This window comes from Gigantopelta aegis, chromosome 9 (genome assembly GCF_016097555.1).
Source record: "Gigantopelta aegis isolate Gae_Host chromosome 9, Gae_host_genome, whole genome shotgun sequence".
Classification (NCBI taxonomy): domain Eukaryota; kingdom Metazoa; phylum Mollusca; class Gastropoda; order Neomphalida; family Peltospiridae; genus Gigantopelta; species Gigantopelta aegis.
Window position 1 is genome coordinate 79,261,058 of NC_054707.1, and position 17,073 is coordinate 79,278,130.

The window sequence follows — 17,073 nt, forward strand, 5'->3', positions numbered from 1 at the left end:
AACTTGTTAAAAAATCAATGGCAACGATACAAATTAGCTGTGTTGTGAATTTTAATGGCATGATTTTTAAACTTAAATTGAATCATTATTAATCTACTTTGAAAAATAACATCTAATGACAATTTCACATAGCATATCCTTTGCATTTTACTTTCAATATTATATACTTATGTTTAACTAGGTGAAACGTTAAGTATTTTGTGCCTTATTAGAAAGGCAAGGCCATTTATAAGGCTTTGTTTTTCCAAGTTAATACAGATTGTTAAAAAATGTCTTGTAGTGCACATGTAGAAATATTTTTAGTTAAAGCAAGGAAAAAAAAGTTTTAGTTTTTTTAGTATACATCATCAGTAATTACTTGTAACATTTTTTTTGTCAAAGACAGGTTAGTTTATTGAAAAAGTATGTTATAAATGGAGCCATCTCTCTCTTTTTCAGTTGTTATCAATGCATTTTAATTAAAAGTTAGTTTTTGTAACTGTTGTTTTGCATACCAAAATACATTTTAATAAAAAATATGTTTTATCTAATTGTATCAAGGTTTTTTTAAAACTAAAATGCACTCTTATTTTAAAACTTAATTTTTAATTAAGTTCAGATTTCAGATTTATTTGTTAGTGATTATAACCAACAGTTAATGGATTTTATGCTGTTTGTTTTAAAGTTGAAAAGAAGGCTGGTTAAAAAAAAGCCAGCAACCAACACATTTTATCAGCTGTTACACTGGCTACATTTTACAGATTATATACATATTGCTTAGAAAGTGCTTAGAATATCCACCTAATTAAAACCTAAAAACACCCCAAAAAGATCTCAATAATACCCCTTAAATGCAGTCTACTGTCATATCCTGGAAACATGGCTGAATTGGGATTTTTAAGTCTCCTGGATCAACCTTACTAAAACATAAGTAAAGCTGTGATCCATTAAGTCTTAGCTGTCGTACATTCATGGTAACTCCATTTGTTACTTTCCAGTCCCCAGTGATAGTGAAGAATTGTGAATATGCCATCAGTGTTAGCCACTTTCAATTTAATTTCATTAGTCCCCTACTGGTCCAACTAGAGATAACTAAGCTTTTGTCTCCATCTGTCTGGAAGGGGCGGGATGTAGCCCACTGGTAAAGTGCTCGCTTGATTCATGGTAGGTCTAGGATTGATCCCTGTTGGTGGGCCCATTAGGCTATTTCTCGTTCCAACCAGTGCACCACGACTGGTATATCAAAGGCCGTGATAGGTGCTATCCTGTCTGTGGGATGATGCATATAAAAGATCCCTTGATGCTAATCGAAAAGAGTAGCCCATGAAGTGGCAACAGGGTTTCTTCTTTCAATATTTGTGTGGTGCTTAACCATATGTCTGACGCCATATAACCGTAAATAAAATATGTTGAGTGCGTCGTTAAATAAAACATTTCCTTCCATCTGTCTGTCCTACATAATTTGCAGGACTTTTTTTTTCATAATTGCTCAAGAGACTGAGCTGAAATTTGTGTACAGCTTTATCATGTAGTTACAGATTAAGTTGCCCATTTTTCACAGTTATCGACTGAACTTAGAGATACAAAAATTTGTTGGGCCCAGTGGGGGACATGTATTGCTTTAGCAGTACTCTCGGAATGCTTGTTTAAGATCATTATGACCAGTTGTAAGGTATGGACAATGAACATGGGTCGGTGACATAAGCATCTGACATCATAATTCATTAATCATTTTCAACTTCTCTAGATTGTCAATTATTTATAAATATTGTAAACTATATTCAACCTGATGTCCCATTCAAATGTTACTTTTTTTTCTTTTTTATTTATTACCCATGTTGACCATCATGGTATTTGATTGGCAGAGATATTTTTAATTTCTAAAAAAAAAAAAGTGTTTCTGTGCAAACTGCACACCAAGAGATCTTTTTTGGGGGTGGTTGTTGGATGGACTTACAATTCAAGATGAACAACATTGCAATTGATGTGTGTTATTTTAAACTTCTTACATACTGTATCACATTCATAACACATGCAAACTGCTGTTTTTGGAGATGGAAATCCAAGCTGGTTAATATAAACATATTCCAAAAATATATTAGTACAATCACAAACACAAGGCTGGCTAGATATTACTACTTATTAAGACCAAATGTAGTCGTATAGTTATGTAACCAATAAAATACTGTCACCTTTTTCACCAGTAAAATTAAGCATCAAAACGTCAGGGTCTTTTGAATTATAAAAGTCCCCAACTAGCAAAATTTATATTATAACTGCCATGAATTGTTTTTTTTAAACAAGTACGTCAACAGTGAACATTAGGATCGAGTTGTAATATATACATATTTATATATGTCGTGTGTGCATTTCTGATTCCTGAAATAATAAACTTTTGAAAACTTGTTCTAGTTTGTATTCAGACTTCATCTACGACTAAAAACATTAGTTTATTTTTTTTTAAAGACACCACTAGAGCACATTGATTTAGTAATCATCGGCTATTGGTAATTCTGATATATAGTCTTAAGAGAGGAAATCCGCTACATTTTTCCATTAGTAGCAAGGGATTTCTAGTGAATTTAACGTTGGTTAATAGTAAATATAAATATATATACGATCCTGTTCCTTGAATACCCCTAGAGCCAAGTCATTCGGATAGAAAACTACCTGATACAGGGAGATCTATATACATTTGTATATAGGCTGGGATATTTGGAGAAATACTGTTACATCCATTGCGGGCTTCTGATTCTGTTATCGGTAATGGTGTTTAGAACCCCTGTGACAGGATTATTTGAGGGCTGCGTCCGGGATTTGAAACTGAGACAAAGTATAAATAAAACGGGTCTTGCAAATTCACTAGATATTACCAATGTTGTTCACTAGAAAAATATAAACAGTCCTGTAAAATATCTTAACATGGATCAAAATTTGCTGGAACTGCTCACCGTAGTTCATATCAAACATGCACGTCAAGACGAATTAATTCAAATCGCGGCTGATAGGGAAATTGATATGTCGTCAGTAAAAACATTGGGCGAAATGCGTGAACTTATTATAGATGAGGTTTTCTGTGACAGTCCAGTTATGGAGGGAGGTACGAGTAACCCTGTTCCAGTAGTAGAGCTAACTGAGTTAACTCTAAACCAACAATTGGCTTTTAAGAAACTAGAGCTAGAACATAAGAAAGAGCAAAGAGCATTAGATAGATAGAAAGAGAGGAACGTGCATTGGAGAGGGCACATGAGTTAAAAATGTGAGAAGACAACGTCGGTCGTATGTCACGAGGAAGTAGTGAAAATGGGAATGGTAATTTTAACATGGGAGAAGCATATCGGTCAGTGCCAATTTTTGAAGAGGGGCAGATAGACAGATTTTTTCAGCTATTTGAACGAATAGCCAAGGAATTAGATTGGCCGGAACACAAGTGGGCATTGTTAGCTATGTCTAGATTTAAGGGAAAAGCTGGTGAGGCATATAATTCATTGAGTGACCGTAGTGCTAGAGATTATGGTTTGGTTAAGGCGGCTGTCCTACGAATATATGAGTTACGACCAGAAGCTTATTGGTTGAAGTACAGTGAATTAAAGAAAACTGAGGGGCAATGTTATGGAGAGTTTTTTGCGAAAAAGGCGGTATTGTTTAACAAATGGTTAGCTTCGCAACAAGTGGAGTCATATGCAGGCTTACGGGAGTTGTTGATCTTACAGGACATTAAGAATGGGTTACCTGTTAACAAGTGCATACATTTAGAAGATAGGGGAATATGTAAACTAGAAGATGCGATCGCTGCAGATGATTACATGTTAATTCACAAAGGTCAGTCAATGCAGGGAAACTCCAGTCGCCAGGTAGAACAAAGGAAATTCCAGTCTGGATTTTCGCGGAAAATAATAATCAGAGAGGTGCAATAGGTTGGTCCAGTGGTCAGACTAGGCAGGTACCTGGGGGTCAGAGGCAGTCTGGGTTATCTGCACATGCGCAAACGTATCACCCTCGCTATTGTAAAAAGGATAACCATGTGTTAGCTGACTGTTTTATAAGGAAACGGGACAATGCTAAGGTAGTCGGCCTAGTGAGATCAGATCCAGTAGTGATAGTCAAAGTTGTGGGATAGAACCATGATAGGAAAGGTTAACCCATATATTTCAATTGGCATGATTTGTGATGAAAAACAAGAAGTTTGCCCTAAGTCGATATAAATTTATCGGGATACTGAGTATAGTCAATCACTCATAACAGAGGAATGTCTAGCTGATATTGAGAAGTCTGATATAGGACGTAGTTTGCTTCTAACATCAGTTACAGGGGAGAGTATTGTTGTCAGGTTACATAAGGTGTTCTTGTGTTCAAAGTTTGTAACAGGTCCAGTGGTTATGGGTGTAGTCAAAACTTTGCCATTCGAGGGTATATCGGTGTTGTTGGGAAATGATCTGGCCAGTCATTGTGGCCAACCGAACTGTAATCAACTGATAGTCGATGATAAGCCACGCCCAGTAGAGAAATGTGGGCGTGACCAGATTACATATCCAGCTTGCGTAATGACTAGGTCTACGACAGCTAAAAGGAAAACTCAGGAACCCCAGATGGTTCATTTGTCTGAGACGCGTGTTGCACATGAGAGCTTGGCAGACGAGGGGTCTAATAAATCAGTTGTGGTGATAGCGGAGACCAGAACTTTGGATACTTCCCAGGGGACCAATGAGCCAGTAATGTTTGATGAGGGTACGTTACCATGGGATAGGCAGGAATTAATTAGGGAACAGTGGGCTGACCCTACCTTGTTAGATGCTCGCACTCAGGTGTTAACAGATAAAGAGATTGAGGTCCAGTTGTCAGGTTGTTATTGTAATAACGGGGTGTTAATGAATAAGTGTAATGAGAAAATAGCACCTGATAGTGAAGAGTATGTTACCAAACATAGGATAGTTGTGCAACTCGGTATCGTGCTGCGTTGTTATTGTTAGCTCATGAGAATGTATTTGCGGGTCATTTAGGAAGAAATAAAACTTATGGTAAGCTTGCGTCTGAGTTTTATTGGAAGGGAATGTTTGCAGATGTCAGTAAGCACTGTATGTCATGTCATGTGTGTCAGGAAACCGAATCAGGGGATTCCGCCCTACCCGCTACAAAGGGTTCCCATAGTAGGGGAGGCCTTTTCAAAGGCGTTAATAGATGTAGTTGGGCTGTTACCGAAAACCCGGACAGGCAACCAATTCTTGTTAACGATTATGTGTCTAACGACGCGTTTCCCAGAGGCGATACCGCTAAGAAAAGTTACTGCACCCGTTATAGCTAGCGCACTGCTAAAATATTTCATGTACACAGGTTTACTGGCTGAAATTCAAAGCGAACGTGGTACTAACTTTGAGCAAATTAATCCAGCAGGTATTGGCCATACTAGATATTCGTCGGATTCGTTCAGCTGCCTTTCACCCGGAGAGCCAGGGGGCAATTGAATGTTTCCACCAGAGCATGAAAAGCATGATTCGATGCCATTGTTTGCATAATGATACCGATTGGGATCAGTCAATCCCATTTGTGTTGTTTGCAGCATGTGATGCTAAACAAGAATCTTTGGGATTCACACCGTTTGAGTTAGTATATGGCCATTCGGCCAAAGGCCACTAAAACTTGTCAAAGATAGTTGGTTAGAAGACTCTAGTTCAGAGAACCTACTGAATTACGTAGGTAAGGTTAGAGATAGGTTGTGGCAGGCCACTGAACTAGCGAAAAAACATCTCAACTATTCTCAAAGTAAAATTAAACTACAGTTTGACAAAAAGGCTAAAAGTCATCAGTTTAATCCTGGGGATATGGTGCTGCTGTATCTTCCCATTAAACGGGTCTTTGCAGAACAGGTACTTCGGTCCATACATTGTGCATAAACGGGTTAGTGACACTGGGTATGTAATAAATACTCCAGACAGAGATAGGAAAACTAGGTATTGCCACATCAATTTACTGAAAGGTTACATAAGCAGACTGCCAATAATGCCAGCGTTACCTGTTCACGTCGAGAGCCACTCGATACCCTGTGACGAAGATACGACAGTCAATCTCAAGTTACGAAACGGCGAAATACTAGCTAACTTGAGCCACTATCTACGCCACCTGGACAGGTTGCAGCAAGGGGAACTCACAACCTTAATAAAGAAGAACCTGTCAATCTATCAAGACCTTCCTACAGTGACCAATGCTGTGATACATGAGGTCAGCCTGGATCCAAGGACGCCACCCATTCGTCAGCATGCCTATTGACTCAATCCTGACAAGCGTGCAGTTTTAAAATCAGAAATTGATTACATGTTGAAGAACAACATCATTGAACATTCCAGTAGTCAGTAGGCGTCACCCGTTATCCTCATGCCCAAGGAAGATAACAGTTTTCGAGTGTGTGCGGATCTGCGGCGTGTGAATCAGCTGATCAAAGCTGATGCATATCCATTACCAAGACTGGACAATTGTATCGACGGTGTCGGACATGCCAAGTTCATCACCAAGTTGGACCTATTAAAAGGCTATTATGCCATTCCATTAACTAAAAAAGCCAAACAGGTTCTGGCGATGAACACTCTACTAGCAGACTTGCCAAATGTCAGTCTGTATCTCGACAACGTGGTTCTTGCGACAGACACATGGGTGAAGCGCATGGACACCCTAACCATAATATTTGAAAGACATCCCTACTTGTCAAGTGATTAAGTTTACGTGTGGTGCTCAGCCTAGAGGTGGTGTGACACTGCTTTTAACAGGCCATGTAAGTGCTGTAACACTTGCCTGGTATTATATAATACATATTTGGAACTAAACTTGTGTTGTTGCCTTTCTAGTGAATTTAACGTTGGTTAATAGTAAATATAAATATATATACGATCCTGTTCCCTGAATACCCCTAGAGCCAAGTCATTCGGGTAGAAAACTACCCGATACAGGGAGATCTATATATATAGGCTGGGATATTTGGAGAAATACTGTTACATCCATTGTGGGCTTCTGATTCTGTTACCGGGGAACTAAATGGTGGGAGCAGTTGCCGGTAACGGCGTTTAGAACCCCCATGACAGTCAGTAAATGAAAGTTTTAGAAAGTCAAACAATCGGATGTTTTATGCATTTGCCATACACTTTCTACCGGCAACCAAACAAGCTGTGAGTAAAAGGCTCATGTACATGTAATCTGAAATGTTTTTTTAAAACCTGCAACATAAATATATGGGACCTATCACTGCCCCTAATTTATTATTTTTTTAATTTGAAAAAGTGAAGTAATATTTGATACTGGCTCTTAAATTGTGACTAGTGTAGTTCTATTTGTTACATACATTCCAAAACACATTGGGTTCATTGTTTGGCATAAATAAGTGTGCCAGCACTGACAGAGAAAGAACCTTAAATACAAGTTGACCCTTTGGAAACAAAAACATAGCATTGTTAATCTTCATCTGGCAACTAAAGTCCATATGCAATTTATTAAGGTGGTGTTTTCTATGTAATAACTACATCAAAACAAAATAACTTTTTGTTTGAATTAAGAGTTCTAACATAGACAATCAATATTTGGTTCAATGAGTTTTATAGAGGCTGAACAGTCTTCACCATGAGCAAAAGCAAGGTGAGCTGAAGATCACTTTCACGAAATGAAGCTACACGAGTAATCACATGAAGTTTCAAATAAAATGTATTAAAAATGTTATTGCAAGGTGATCAATTTGCTGCTCTCCTAAAACCTAGGCAAGTATGGAGGGGAGTGGGAATGGTCACTCCTTTTCTAGCAAAGTCTGGTCAACAGATTTATTTTCTTGAGATGAGACTCGGAAAAACAAGATGGGGCCCAGATATACTTCCAGATACCAAAGTCAAAGTGATGACTATATTTTATAATGTTGGAAAAGGTTAAAAAGGCAAAACTCTATGAATTTTTTTTTTAGAATTGGTGGGATTTTAGTTGTTCACAAAGGTTGACTGTTAATAAACAATGTGTAGACACTGTGACCTAAGATTATAAAACTGTTTAATGTAGACTAACTGTTTAGATTTGTGTTGGTTTTGAATAGAGTTAAAAAAGTTAAATCTTGAGCTTTAAAGACCCAAGGCCCAATTTCTTGTCAGTGGTTCAATTATGAGCATACTCATTAAGTTCTAAGATCACTACCCATCTGACAACCAAAGAGACCAAGTGAAAAACTGATTTTATTTCTAACTACAGCAATATATAAAACAAGCAGAGAAAACAGTATGCAAATTAAGGTGTTCTGACCAGGTCAGCCCTTCCTTCCTGGTGCCAACAATTAAACATAAACACTCTCTTTTAGACAGACACTTAGGCTTGTTAATTACACAAAGCTGGACCAGCATCTCCCCTCCCAAGTAAAAACTATTTTATATGGCTTAAAGGGACATTCCTGAGTTTGCTGCATTGTAAGATGTTTCCGACCAATAAAATATTTCTACGATTAAACTTACATATTAAATATATTTCTTGTTTACAATATCAGTGTATATTAAATATGTTTCTGGTCGTCTTAATATTTGTAAAAACAAAAGTGAAAAAAATGTTTTTACGAAATAAAAATGAAATGTAACTTAGTATAAATATTAGAACGATCAGAAACAGGTTTAATATACAGCCACTAATATATTATGCAGGAAAAATACATTTGATATGCAATTACAATCGTTAAAAATTCCCTTTAAAAACTGCACCAAACTCGGGAATGTCCCTTTAATTTACCCCTTTAAACATATATATTCTAACAATTAACCCCATATATCCTAACACTCGTGAAAACAAAATTTCAGAAATTGGGCTTTAGGGTCGGCTATGGTTTCTAACTATACTCTTCTGGGGGAGAGGGAGAGGGGGGCAACACATTTTAAATAATATTCAGATCTGAATCAACTTTGAGATAACAAGTGTTCTAAATCCAATGTACCCCAAAAATTGCCCATGAATTTAGATTGAGGGTATGACTTGGATAATAAATAAACTGATAATCTGAACCACTGGAAGTTGCAAGTCTTGCCATGGACTGAATAAGTATGCAGAAAATAATACTGGTCAAAAAGCAGCAAATACAGCACACATTAACCAAACTATTTCCATCTCAAACATGTATCAGTTTTACAAAACCTTTAAATTACTGCTACATGGTATTGAGTACAAAAATAAATGAAAAAGGATACCTACAGCCAACACAGGTTAACCTACAGAAAAACAGCAGCTTAAAGATATGTTATGCCAGTAACACACCTCAGGCAAACCCAGTTCACTGGTGGCAATCGATCTCCTTATCCATCACACCTCGGGCAAACCCAGTTCACTGGTGGCAATCGATCTCCTTATCCATCACACCTTGGGCAAACCCAGTTCACTGGTGGCAATCGATCTCCTTATCCATCACACCTTGGGCAAACACTACCTTCAAGCTACAGCATGCAACATGTAAGCAATTGGAACGACAAACTACTTTAAACTTTTACGATTATTTTTTATTAATATTCAAACAACTAGATTGTTTTCCCCCAATGCATGCTTTTGAATGCATCCGTATATACAAATAAGCAAAAATTGCTAAATAAAAGCACTGAAGCCATTTTATCTTGTAATATTTATAACATTTACACACATTTAAACATTTACTGTTTACACATGTACATCCTTCATTCCACACACATTTTTCATTCATCTCCTCTCGGTTGCGATAAAATAACAACTGATTAATGATCACATGCACGAATTACTACCAATATATTCCATTCACAATGTATAGTCACATAACAAAAAGTAAATGCTGCAAGAACGTATTTCAACAAAGTAGAAAACATTACATATTCGCACAACACACAGAAGATCGTAATATAACATAAACAAATACACTAACTACATTAAAAATTTGATTTCGAAAAGTCCAACCAAGATATCTCTGGTGTGACATTTAAGCGTAACAACTGAAAGAAAAAACAATAAATGTTATTGTCTCGCCTTTATGAAGGTGAAATATACGTACATGTATTACTTTTCTGATGTCGTGAACTTTTTCATTAAAAGTTTAACATTAAAGTTTCATAACCTAGGTCAGTGAAACTTGGTTTATAGTTTCACCAGTGCACCAAAAAGGCAAAAAAAAAAAAATGTTTATTCTGCTGCATGTTATGTGCAGACAACCACAATTGGTTACTGAATGAATGAATGTTTTACAACACCCCAGTAGAAATGGTTATTGTTGGTCTTTGAAAAATAACAGTAATCCTACTTAAAAAGAAGTTACGGGTCAGTAAATATATTTTATATGCAAGTACGTTTCACCATTATATTGACAGAAACAGAATATTCGCTGTTGTGATATCAAACATACGGAGTCCAATAGAGAATGCAGAAAACAATCCTTGATGTCTATATTTTGTACCAGCGATGGTCCTGATAAAATTAACAAATATAACAAAAACAACACTGTGAAGTGACTATTCTTTCTGTAAATGGTTAATACTAATGAACATGAAAGGTGCAGCTGTTACTGCATGTGCTGTTTTTTTCATTTGATATACGGTTAACACATCAGGTTTGTACAAGTTTAAAAATTGTTATGCCTCCTTAAAACATAACATTAGAAGGTATTGGTAAGGCTCTTGCCTGGCAAAAAATGGAAATTCACATAGAAGTAATGCTCTTTGGCCAATTAGCCTTCGTGCAACATTGCATTGTAAATATAACAAATTTACATTACAAAGTCAATATCAAATGCTTTTGGCTGGCTTTTGACAATACTGATTTAAAAGAATAGATGCAGAAACTTTTGGCTATGTTATCAAATATTATTAAATAAAATGGAGTTCTCTCCAAATTTTAATACATTAAGAAAACATGGTTGGCCTATCTAAATACATACCTCGTAATGTAGCTAACATAAAACACAATTAATTTGCATAAATTAAACAATCATCATTGGTTTTAACTTGTGTGTAAGTTTTGATTTACATGTACAAACAAGACCAAGATACATGTGTAAGCAATATATTTATGCTAGCAATTAAGCTTAATATAAGCCATTTTACATTATCTTTTTGGCAAACTTATGTTTTCAGGGTACATATATACAGTCTGTTTGTATTTTGATATGTTTAAATGTTTAATTCAAACTAAATATATGGTCTAAACTACCTATAAATAGATACATTCTATTGGTGCTTATCACCAATAGAATGTAAATGAAAATGATGGATGTTAAATCAATAAATACATGCACATGTAAATAATAACTTATTACACATTCATGTAAAAAAACAAAAAATACACCTTTTGTAAAATGGAATTCCCACTGACACACAATATTTCAAAATTATTTCCGGTATAACTTGACCTCACCTAGCACAAATTTTTTGAAAAAAAAATCCCAAACCCAGAGACCAGTCCATACCATACACAGCATAAGAATCTGCATGTGAACATAAGCATTATGTTACTATACATATTATTAACAATTATGGTCTTCATTAGAGCATGATTCATAAGATACATGTACATTATAAACACCAAGTCTCTCTACAAACTCTTATGCATTTCAGCTAGAAAAGATTTAAGTGCCATTATTTAACAATGTTATCTTCAACTAATTGTGAAACATCTTAGCTTCCTATTTCCCTACTAACTGACCACTAATTACTGCCACTAGACAAATTGATACCCACCATGACAACCTTATTAAATTAAAAACCACTGTCACCAGTTTACTTACCGTATAAGCCTTCCCAGCCTCAATGAACAAAGTTTTTCGTAAATAATTTGTTTGATTTGACATAAGAAGAAAAGTAATTGTGTTTTGGAAATAACAAAAAAACCTCACTATTTTTGAGTCCAATTTAGAAAACAAATGGCTCAGAAATAAATAACTTGTCTGAATACCATAGTAAGAAAACGGTATTCCCTTTTGGAAGGACTGTAGTAATTTCCCAACATTTTTCTAAATTAGGTGCGAATGGAAAGAATTAAACAAGAATTAAGACACACTAGGCCATGACAAGATCACTTGGGTGACATGGTCAGCTGCCATAGTAATGTAGAGGTCTGCAAATTAAATAAAAATATTTAGTTGCAATTCCATAACTGCACAAATGAATAGATTAAATACATTGTACTTCTCATACAGTATTCAACATAAAGCAACATGTATACACAAAAAAACTTGATGCCGAAAGATGTAGTTTGATAATAAAATAAAGTTAACGTAATTAATTCATGTTAAAAAGTTATAATTTTAATTATCTGTGTTAAAAAAAAAAAAAAAAAAAATCTAATGTGTTAAAAGTAACAAAAATGCAGCACGCAATATTAGTTTTCCATGCCATTTTCCTTGCTTTTAACTAGATCATATTTTTGTCTCTAAAAACTTTACTCACTACATATGGCAATCAGATAATCAAAATTTGTTAATTACACCAAAATACCTGCCATGGTCAGTTATTTTAAGCAAGAAACTTTCATTATATACAGGTATTAACAAACACACACCAAAGTATACTCTAATTTTAACACTACATACTTCTTTACTACAAGGTATACAGTAGACACTGAACATACACTACTTACTTTCATAGCAATACGATATGTGGGAAATATTATTTGTTAATTAATAATGTAATTTAGCCAAAGTATCTCTTTGTTCTTGAACCTAAATGCCACAGTGTATGATAGATCAATAAATAGAATGATCCCAAGCAAACAATGTATATCTATACACCTATAAAAATGCATAACCCTGTGGTATTGCCAAATATTTATATTAAATAATAATATATATTAAGTCCTGTTTAATGTGCCTTACCAAATACCTTTAAGTATAGATATTTAGTAATAAGTATTTACCAACAATTTTTTCAATACACTGTATCGAAAGCAAATTTGCCAATGACTTGACAAAAAATGCTAAATGTAGTTGGAAGAAACAAGCTTCATTAATGTTTTTATGGCAGTTTGGCTATGCACTAAGACTAGTCCTATAATACATATATATACTCAGACAAAAACATTTAGTTATTTGGTAAATGTGCTTAGATAAAAGAACACTTGTGACTTTCAAAGTGAAATCAGACACTGCATTTATTTGAAGCATCAGTAACAGGTGATTTTCAATACAAAATGAAATGCGTAACTGTCACGTCATTGAATGTAGCTTTAAAGTACAATGCAACAGTACCAAATAGCTAAACCTTTATGTCTTAGATTATACATGTATAAACCAGTGTCCATCAGACCCCATATATTACAGGATTAGAGTGGATTAGCACAAATATTTACATCCTTAGAATTGTGTAATAAATTCTGAAACTTGCATAGTGAATCCTGACGCGATACTGAAATACATTTTCTGGGGGAATAAAGTAGCGACATATATATTTACAGCAGTACAGAATCATCTACAGAGCAAACCAACAACAAAATCAATTATGTGTAGATGTTGATGGCCCTGTAGGTGATTTCCAATCTATTTTACCAACTTCCTGTATGGAAGATATAACATGTAAAAGGAGTCTGACAAACCAACAATATGGCTGTGGTGGGCATCCTGGGCAATTACAGACGAGATGACAGGGCTGCAGAAAGTACAAGTCTGCTCGCCAAATGCAAGTTAACATTCTGACGGACGAGTTAAAATATACTGAACCGCTTTAAAAACGCAACATGTTTTGTTAATGTTGTACTGCACATATACGTTGTGAATGATCAGTAAACGTGTTCACTAATTTTCATCTCAATACCCAGTGAAGCATGACGTTGAGTGCACGGAATGCAGTTTGCCATAATAAGGCCCGTGCAAATGAAGCGTGCACGGAATTTTATAAACTTTTTTGTTTCTGATAGCTAAACCAAAAACACACCAAACTTTTATGAAATTGTTTCAAACAAAATGCCTAGTCTCAATGAAAATGAACGGAATCAGGCTCTCGGGATGTTGCGTGCCAACATGTCCATGCGGTAGGTAGCTAGACATTTTCGGTGTCACGCATCTACTGTTTTGAGGCTTATGAATAGAGTGCAACAGACGGGTGTAACCAGAGATGGCCCAAGACTCGGCAGGCCCAGGATAACTACTCAACAACAAGACAACTTCATAAGGACGCGGCACCTCAGAAATCGATTCCTGAGCGCAACGTCTACCGCGAGACAAGTTAGGGGACATCACGGGTAAGTTTCTTACAACTGGCACACCAATTCACGTTTTCAGAGTCCATATCTTTTATGTCCACTAAAAAGACATTTTCCTGCTTTTAGCCGCACCATTCACCCGGAAACTGTTCGACGTTGCCTGAAGGAGACGCACATTTACGCACGCCGACCCTATAAAGGACCTGTCCTAACTCCTCGACACAGAGCTCAGTGCTTACAGTGGTGCAGGAGACATGTCCAATGGACAAGAAATCGTTGGGCCAACATACTCTTTTCCGATGAATTGAGATTCAATTTGAGTATAGCTGACGGGCGGAAACGTGTTTGGCGTCAGACGCGGGGAGAGATATGCAGACTGTTGTGTCATGGAGCATGACAGATGGGGCAACGGTATTACCTCCAACCGCCGTACACCCCTTGTAATTTTCCAACATGCAGTTAATGCACGATACAGAGATGAAATCTTGGCACCAGTTGTTTTACCATTTATGCAACACCACATGCCCAACGGTATTTTTCAGCACGATAACGCCCATCCCCACACCGCTAGGCTGACGACAGAGTTTCTACAAGCGAACAACGTCGGCGTCATGGATTGGCCTTCTCTTTCTCCCGACCTGAATCCTATCGAGCACCTCTGGGATGAACTGGGATGAACTGGGACGACGGGTCTATATAAGGAATCCCCATCCAGCTAACCTGCAACAATTGGAGCAGGCCCTTATCCAAGAGTGGCAGCGCATACCCCAAGTTACGATCCGACATGCGATTCAATCAATGCGTAGGCGATGTAACGTGTGCATTCAATCGTGTGGCGGCCATACCAGATATTGAATTTTGAAAATTGGTTTAAGCACAAAAATGTTTCACTCATGCTTAAATCCTGAGACTTACCTTAAATTAACTTTAAAGTAAAAAGCACTAATGTGTGGTCTGTCATAAAATGTAAAATGATTTAAAAAAAATTAAATGAAATATGGAATGTATGATAGAATAAGTGTTGCGTTTTTAAAGCGGTTCAGTATATATAGCTACCAGTCCTACTTGGCGACTTTTTTCTTAAAAGTTTCACTATCATCCCATCAACTGTTTGTTCTTTGCTCAATATGAAATTGATGAATCTGTATGACAGTTTTCACTCTTTTAATGCAGTATAATATTATGTTGTGTAACGTATAAACTAGTTTTTAACTTAAAAACAAATTTAAGTGTGTCTTGATAAGGAAAGTAACTGGATAGACATAAGAAGTTACGGTTGCATCATAACAATATTATATTGACCTGTATGTGATGGACATAAGAAGTTACGGTTGCATCATAACAATATTATATTGACCTGTGTGTGATGGACTAGAAGGAATTATGGCAGAGTAATAAATTGTGGTTGGTATCCTGGAGTAATCAACAGATGCACACACAAGAACAAACAGTAAAGTAAACATGTGTAACCGAAAAGCAATAAAATAAATATTATTTACTTAACTAGTGCTGTATATAATTTGTTATTAATATCTACTGCTGAATGCACATTTAAAAATAAAACCCACTTTTGGTGTACTACATACAACGTAAGGAATAGTTGCACACTATTCTTGTTACATGTTCGACAATTTCTGTCTCTGGACTCTTGTATTTGGAAATTTGATGAAAAAAGAAATTATGTAAATCACTTATCAAAATGTGTTTTTAATTCATAATGGATCAGGGAGTGTTGTTTCTTCATTTGTGGATAAATGTTATGTTACGGATTCACACATACGTGAGTTTTAGAAAAATGTGAAGGACGCAACTGTTGATTACTCCATGACAGTGGTCTGATGGATTAGTGATGTATTTTCATTTCTGCACCCCTGAGATGGTGTGTTAAAAAAAAAGATGAGTGCAGACTTTATCATCCAATCTATGGGTTGCTGGATGATTTTATCAGGGGTTGAAATAACCTATTGTCTGGTCGCGACCACATATTTGAGCAGGCACCTAAAAGGAATAAGTGTTATTCACCTATGACTCTAACTGACCAATAATTAGGCTCAACATGGGCACCAAGGGGTCCCCTGAACCTCTTCATATTATTTCACTCTCCAACCAACTGCCCTTATTGGAATTTCACTCACTGTATAGCACCAACATTACAGCTCATACTGTATATTTACAGCTTTACTCTAACAAACCATCAATGGTCACCCACTAAAAAACAGTTTAATTAATATACTCTTTTCAAAATGTGATAGATGCTGGAAAATAGCATTTGATTTCAGTTGCTGGAAAATAGCATTTGATTTCAGTTGCTGGAAAACTGGATTTTATTCTCATTTTGTCCTTACAATTTGATTATAAATTCCAGTATAATAATAGAATGTTCACAGACATGTGACCACATTGAAGTGTAACAACATAAGGAAAAAAACAACATACACACATAAAAAAACAACACAAATTATTACTGAGGTATGATCATTTAGGCACTTGAATCAAGTCTAACACAAGATTGTGTATTCACCATCATGCATGGGATACTGATTTTTTAAACACATATCTCAACAAGAATTTAATCCATAATCAAAGTCTGGAATAAATTCCAGTACAAATGAATGCCAGTACAAACATATGGATTCATGGTAAGTAGAGATTGTCTACCAATATAAGAGAGAAACATGTTTCAAAACTGTACAAAGTAGAAAACTGAACAAATAAATACACAACAAACAAATAATTCTCAGTGATGTGGGAATCAGAAAAAACAATTAACAAAGAATATAACATGAGATAAAATGGATGGCTTGAGAAAAATACATGCATACCCACACAATCGAAACTCGGTCGACCATGACCAGATGGACTAGACAGACTGTTGTGGCAATTTATGGTTTAACTAATGTAACTGTAGTACCATGACTGAGTAACATTTCATGAGTGTATACTAATTAT